Source organism: Theropithecus gelada, chromosome 3 (assembly GCF_003255815.1).
Source record: "Theropithecus gelada isolate Dixy chromosome 3, Tgel_1.0, whole genome shotgun sequence".
NCBI lineage: Eukaryota > Metazoa > Chordata > Mammalia > Primates > Cercopithecidae > Theropithecus > Theropithecus gelada.
The window spans coordinates 100,393,553-100,401,553 of record NC_037670.1 but is presented as its reverse complement, the minus strand read 5'-3'; the positions used below and the strand labels follow the sequence as shown (position 1 = coordinate 100,401,553).

Here is an 8,001-nt window from a genome sequence, read left to right as displayed (position 1 = left end):
GTCAATAAAAATGTTCAATTGCCACTATCAGGAAGGCATGAATATTATTTCTTAAACTTTTCTAGTGTTTGAAATTGGGCAAATAAAACTAAAATTGTACATTGGTACTTGAGAAAAAGAGGTGAAGTCTACTTCAGTTTAGAATGGTAAATAGGGTTAGTATTGGATGAGTCATAAAAGAGAATAAATGAGTATTTTGGAATGCTGTAAAAAGCAACAGGCTAAATAAGGTGGTGAAACAGGAATTATAAACTGCTGGAGGATGACAAATAGACAATAAACATCTTAGGGTGGGAGTGGAGAAAGGGACCAAGAGGCTGAAAGGTGAGGTAAAAGAGAGGAGAGAAGGCAATATTGACCATTTTGCCTGGGTCCTTTGGAAAAGCTGCTGATGGTGGGATCCACATTGGTCTCAGTTGTGGTGCACTGTGGTATACATGGTGCATGATGGATGCTTGACCTGGTAAGTAAATATGGAACAAGATAATTCCTTCTTTGAAGTATCATTCTCCCTTAGTCAAGGGAGCATATTTTAATCTATATGACTGGAACATAGATAACTGAGGAAGGAGGCGGCTAACCATAATAAATTTAAGAGGCTCCTTAGAAAAAAGGGGGGAAAAACACAAATTAACAAGCAAGCTTTGAACATCAGAAGCACTGACACAGACAACCTCAAACTTGAAAGGCAACCAAATTTACTATAGGCACAATATGATAGCATCATACATTATTAGGTGTATTTTACTCATGCATAGCCCTACTTTGTAAACAAATCTACCATATATTGATCTCTATTTCTGAAAGTGATCAAAAGGCCCCCTTCCCTACAGCTGCTTTCAAACTCAACCTATCACTGAATTGTTAGCCCTTTCCCTTGAAAATGAGGAATGCAACTTCACACAGGTTCCCAAAGTCACCAGGTATCAATAGACAACTTTCCCAAACAACACCTCCATGAACAGCTGGTATCCAAACTCAGTAAAGATGGTGCCCAGATAACCTGTTAGTCAGTCTGTTCTGCCCGTCTTCTCCCATTGATAAAATTTCTCTCAGGCTTGCTCTGTGATAAAGGAGAATGACAAGAGGAGGAATTCTTACCACCCAAAATGTTCACGCACCATGTGTCCAACAGAGCGTCCTGGGCCTGGTCATTTACCCAGGGGATATTAAAAGGATTGGACCACACAAATGCATTTATATTTTTCCTCATCTTTCGTTGTAAATTTGTTACCCATGAAAGTCTATTCCCTATCCCATACTGTGTGACATGTCAGATGGTGGCCACAAAGTGGCTGCTTTGCACAGCTGTTTCAAGGATAAACTCAGGCATGTCTAATCTCCAGCGTCCAGTCTTAAAAGCACCTCACCTTCCCAACAGGTTTCCAAAGGGTGCCAGCTCATTTCCCACTGCCAGTTCTCTTATTGTGCTGATCTGTGATTAATACGGCTTTATGAATCTGAATTTGTGTAAATATGTTATTTTATTATCCTCTCACCTTTCTTATGCTTCAATTCTTACCTAGTTGTGTTGATTATTTCCAGTTTGGAAATCCTCTTTGGTAGAGAAAGAGACAAAATAGGAGTTAGACTGTTTAGCTACATTATGGCATTAGTTGATATTATTTATTCTTCCCAAGTAAAGAAAGTCTCTTATTTTCTTTTTCTGAACATTATTTAAAGCCTATTTTACTTCTTTTTCAACTTATAGAAAAAAATTGCAATTATCTGTTATATGAAAAAATCTAAGAAATATTTGGAGACATTCTCAGGCTTCAGAGACCTTCCTCTCACTAATTTTCATGGGAGTGACTGTCAGGACAAATCACTTGGCATTTAGCACCTTATCTTATGATGTATTCCTATAGGTTTGTATCTTTTCTAGCCAATTACTTATAATTTACTTGAAATCTGGAGTCATAATCTATTTTTGTACTCCAAACAACTAACAATAGTGAACTAAACATAAGTAGGTATTTGTATATATGCTTTTGATAAAGAAACATATGTATCTCTATGCAAAAAACAATGAGGCATAAATCAGATAGCATAAAGATAGGTTAATTCTATTTCCAAAACTATAAGAGATTTAGTCAATTCAAGTTTACTGATGTTTTCATTAGAAAAAAAAAAAAACACCTTAAAATTGAACATCAGGGAAAATAATACAGAAAAAAAATGTATTTTGGCTTCTCAGTTTATAAACTAGGACAAAATTATAAGTAATTCACTGCCACCTGGTGGCAAACATTCACTGTAAATAACATGAACAGTTAAAGGAAGGACTCCAGCCATTATGGATCTTTGTCTAGGAAATTTTATATTCCGTTAGAAAAATATTAGAAGAGAAATTAATACCCATATCTTAGGAGATTTTGGACCAAAGAAGAGTAAATAACTAGCCCAAATCAAATAAACTGTAAAGAAAAAAAGTCAAAATTATTTATGGGATTTATGAGATAATTGGAAACTTGAATTGTGGATATTCAATAATACCAATGAATTGATGTTCATTTTTTTAGATGTCATAATGGTGCTTATGTTTTAAAAATAAAGGTGTTCTTATCTTTTGGGGATAACATGCTAATATAATTACTGATAAAATATTGTGATGCTTCAAAACAATATGGGAAGGGAGAAAAGTTGGAGATATATTTGAGTCAAGTGTGTGAAACTTGCCTCAACTTAACCATAAAAGGTAATTTTTTAAACTGGATGATGGTTACATGAGGGATTCATTACCAATGTCTACTTTTGTACATATTTGAAGTTTTCTATTTTAAAAATTTTGTTTTAACTTACCAAGAGATATGTATCTATGGAGTGTAGGATTTGATTAACAAAAAGAAGGAGGAATTTTCCCCATAAATTATGTAGCAGAGGCTGAGCGTGGCAGCTCACACCTGTAATCCCACCAATTTGGGAGGCCAAGGTGAGAGGATTTCTTGAAGCCAGGTGTTTGAGACCAGCCTGGGTGACAGAGCATGACTGTGTTTCTGAAAAAAAGAAAAAAGAAACAAAAAGAAAACTATGTTACAGAAATCTGTAGGTTGAGCCATAGATTACAAAGAATTTGTAATCTTTGTTTGTTTTAAGAAATGTCCTTTGAAGAAATTAAGTCAACCTTCTTAAGCCCCAGGTGAAAACTGCCTCTCAGAATCACGTAATATATCAAATATCAAACTCATATAGCTTTATAAAGCCGATAACTAAACAGTTACGAAAGGTGAGTTGTCAAGACTTACTTAGTAAAACTGAATTGGAGTTCAGTTATTCATATGCTCTCTTTCTGTGTATTTATTGAGTATTGAGCTTGCTGTGCTGATTTTCAACCTTTGGAAATAAAAGCGTGAGATTTATTGCTTTGTTGCTAGGTTTTAGGCAACAATCAGAGGCCCTAGTTTTACTTTGCTTTTTCTACCCTGACTTGAGTCTGGTAGAAAATTAATTCGGTTTCTTAGCAACCCAGATGAGCAAAACTTAAATGTACTTTGGCTTCTTTTGTAAAGCAAAGGATAATGTTTCCCTTAAAAACTGTTAGTCTCTCTTGGCTTTACAGAAAAGATTTGCTGAGCTATATTACTCTAAAACTTTTATGAAAAGCTATCTTTCAAATGGTAAGTGAAGTAACTGGTTTTCTAATGAATGCTCCTGCCTTTTGTTTTTAGTTTGAATTCTTCTTGTTTGTCAAACTGACTAGCTCTTTTGAGCCTATATGTTTTATATGTTAAGGTATATAAGATGAATTCACTTATGAGAAAAGCAATTCATTTATCCATGATATAATAAATAAATAAGAAATTATGAAAAGTATATTAAGAAAGAGAAAGCCCTGCTAAAAGACAGTGTTGAATTTCCCTTCATACAAGTTTACAAATGTGCATGAATTTGTGGTCTAAAAAGTTTACCGTGATCACGATAGCAGATTATATTACTTTTTTTATATTGACAATTTATTAAGTTATGAAATGTATCCGTATCTATTTATTTACCTGTCTATATCTACCTATCTATCTACCTCCCAAATTTAATGTATAAAATTAAACTCAGATATGTAAGCAAAGGAACTTCAAATTTGCATATATTTACTAACTAAAGAAATGTATTTATTTTTCTATTAGCAAATTTAAGAGCAGATAACAAAAATATTTAGTGACTTTCCTGGAGAAAATATTTGAGGAAGAAATTCAAATGAATGCGTTTTGTATTGTCACTATTACGGTGAAGTTTTTCATTATTTAGAAAAAAAATATTTTTAGACTTTTGGGTTTTACATACAGTTTTCAAAAGGTGAATATAATTTTCACAATTTGGCAAACATAGTTGTTATGATTGAAATATATAAAATTTGCATTTTTGTAAGGTTGAAAATGGTTGAATAGCAATTTCACACAACTCAATCTAAAATATGCAGAATTATGCATAGAGTTTGTAGAGACAGAAATCCTTCTTAATGATTTTATAATTTAATTAGGAGTTGACATAAATAAATTATCCAGGTACAAGTCAAAATGAAGATTTGAATTCATTGTTGTATTCAGAAAAAGAAAACATAAATCCTGATACAGAGATTTGAAAATGCTTTGATTGGAGGCAGCGTTTAAACTTATCCTTGAGGTATAAATATACTATCTTAGGTATAGAATAAATCTGCTTATTGAATGCAGATAAAGTCATTCTTTTATTTTCAATGAAACATCTTGGACAACATATAGCTTTTTAAAAGCAACATTTACTATTAAATCTTTAAATAAGAATATTACTAATTTATTTTTCCTTAATTTTTCATATATTTCATAACTTTCTATTTCTCTAATCTTTAGTTTTTTCCATATAAAATGAAAACTATGGTGTACTATTCCATTACAGTCTTCAATTATTCAACTAGACTTCCAGTTGATTTATTTCTGCTTAGGAACTACAAAGACATATGTGATTTTGTGATTTATATATAATAGAAGCTTAATTTTACATACATATTATTCAAAAGGATAATATATGATAATAAATGTGTAATATAAGGACAAAATAAGGTATCATACAGAAGTGAAATAAATGTATTCTCTTTTAAAATGTAGCATAGTACATTGAGGCCTTGAATGTACTTGCTTCACTTCAGAACACAATGCAACAAGCTCAGAAACAGAGACGACTATCAAAACCACAATGAGATACCATCTCACATCAGTTAGAATGGCTATCATTAACAAGTCAGGAAACAACAGATGCTGGAGAGGTTGTGGAAAAATAGGAACACTTTTACACTGTTGGTGGGGGTGTAAATTAGTTCAACCATTGTGGAAGACCGTGTGGCGATTCCTCAAGGGTCTAGCACTAGAAATATCATTTCACCCAGTGATCCCATTTCTGGTTATATACCCGAAGGATTATAAATCATGCTACTATAAAGACACATACACATATATGTTTATTATGGCACTATTCACGATAGCAAAGACTTGGAACTAACCCAAAAGTCCATCAATGATAGACTGGATTAAGAAAATGTGGCACATATACACCACGAAATACTATGCAGCCATAAAAAAAGGATGAGTTCATATCCTTTGCAGGGACATGGATGAAGCTGGAAACCATCATTCTCAGCAAACCATCACAAGGACAGAAGACCAAACACTACGTGTTCTCACTCATGGGTCGGAGTTTAACAATGAGAACACATGGACACAGGGTGGGGAACATCACACACTGGGGCCTGTCAGGGGGTGGGAGGCTAGGGGAGGGATAGCATTAGGAGAAATACCTAATGTAAATATCGAGTTGATGGGTGCAGCACACCAACATGGCACATGTATACCTATGTAACAAACTTGCGCATTGTGAACATGTACCGCAGAACTTAAAGTAAAAATAAAAAGAAACAGAGATGACTACTGCACTGAAAAACTACAGCAATTCCAAATTTGTCAGGTTATCATGGGAAAGTCTACAATGTTGTATAACAAGTTTAAGAACATGTTTTTGGTTGGTGAAGGAGATTCCATGATCACACAAAGTGCTGAATAAATCTCTTGCTGAACAAAGACAACATGAGGAAGCAAATAAAACCAAAGATTAAGGGAAGAAGGGGCCAAACAAAAGCTAGAAAAGGACGGGCCGGGCGCGGTGGCTCAAGCCTGTAATCCCAGCACTTTGGGAGGCCGAGACGGGCGGATCACGAGGTCAGGAGATCGAGACCATCCTGGCGAACACCGTGAAACCCCGTCTCTACTGAAAAATACAAAAAACTAGCCGGGCGAGGTGGCGAGCGCCTGTAGTCCCAGCTACTCGGGAGGCTGAGGCAGGAGAATGGCGTAAACCTGGGAGGCGGAGCTTGCAGTGAGCTGAGATCCGGCCACTGCACTCCAGCCCGGGCTACCGAGCGAGACTCCGTCTCAAAAAAAAAAAAAAAAAGAAAGAAAAGGGCTGGGTGTGGTGTCTTACTCCTGTAATTCCAGCACTTTGGGAAGCCGAGACAGGCGGATCATGAGGTCAAGAGATTGAGACCATCCTGGCCAACATGGTGAAACCCCATCTCTACTAAAAATACAAAACATTAACTGGGCGTGGTGGCGGACACCTGTAGTCCCAGCTACTCGGGAGGCTGAGGCAGGAGAATCGCTTGAACCCAGGAGGCGGAGGTTGCAGTGAGCTGAGATCGTGCCACTGCACCACTCCAGCCTAGTGACAGAATGGGACTCCACCTTAAAAAAAAAAAAAAAAAAAAATTCTAGAAAAGGAACAGATACAAGGACTCTAAGTGGAGGATCTGATGCTCGAGACAGTAATTAACCACAATATAATGGAGAGAGCAATGAAGAAAGCACACAACCATAAGGCCAGCACTAAGAAAAAGCCATCCAGTGATGAGAGAGAGACGGAAATATCTCTGCTGGATTCTACAAGGTTGACATACCTGGAACATAGAGGGCACTTGAGAAGTTTGTAAAGTTTTCATATAACATATTTAGACTGCTGAAAGTTTTACAATTTTTATAAGCATAGGTTTTGATGTTGAAAACTTGTTTTGAGGGAAAAATCCCTACATGTTTGTTTAAAGGTAATTAAATTGTATCACTAACTGTTCCTGTGCAGTAATAACAGCCACCTTATATAGTAAATGTGGGGCAAAATCCATTTAGAAAGTGTTAAACTGCATTTCCAGACATGGTTGTAGTGTATTTTTAATTAGTGCATGTATGTTAATTATAATTGCTAGTAGAACAAAGTTATATTTTTAAAACTGTTACTTGTAGAAACCTTTCCAGTTTTCCCAAATACCATAGGTTTTGTGCATAGTTTATACAAATCTTTAATTTTCCAGACTGTCTTTTCAGTTTGTGGGTTTTGTGGAATTTAAGCATTTTTATGTTAGATAAAATGTTACAAAAAGTACTTACTCTCTTCTTCTATCAAAAGTTAATTTTAATCTCAGTCTACATCATGCTACATTCTCCGGCTTCTTTGAAATAATGTGTGGTCTGTATGCCTTTTTGTATGACAACTATTAAAAGATAACCAACTGGCATGAACTGACTGAGAATTCTAAGTATAAAACTCATGTTAATTTTTGAGGGTCATTTAGTTTTGTGACAGGGCATTCGGTGAAGTCTTGTGACTTCCCTGCAGATAACAGGTTGAGTATATATAGGAATGAATCTGGCTTTAGGGCTCGGTCATTTGAGATCTTTTATTGGCAGCCACAAGTAACTAAAACTGAAAACTAAGCTTATTTTTGAGAAATGGCTCAAGTTTCTGGTTTTTTCTTTTTTTAAGTTGTACTCATTAAGGAAGTCACTAGATAGCATTTCATTGGGAAAAAAAAAATCAATCCATGATGCTTATGTGGTAAATACAAGAAAATGCTATGTAAGGAAACTAATCTATTTGAAAACATGGTTATATTAGAAGAAAAATTTTATTTTCATTTCTATATCATACACATGGAAGAATTGCAAAAATACAAGCATGAGTTGCTCCAATGTACTTTGAGAGTCTGTA

The 8,001-nt window shown here is 35.1% G+C and overlaps 1 long non-coding RNA gene across 1 annotated transcript in view; it reads left to right on the top strand.

The window, feature by feature from the left end:
* The first annotated feature begins 3,459 nt into the window (after positions 1 to 3,459).
* Positions 3,460 to 8,001, top strand: part of LOC112620780 — a 62,217-nt gene continuing 57,675 nt past the window's right edge. The window contains exon 1 of the long non-coding RNA XR_003118592.1: positions 3,460 to 3,617. This is a non-coding gene — a long non-coding RNA (uncharacterized LOC112620780). The remainder of the gene's footprint in view (positions 3,618 to 8,001) is intronic.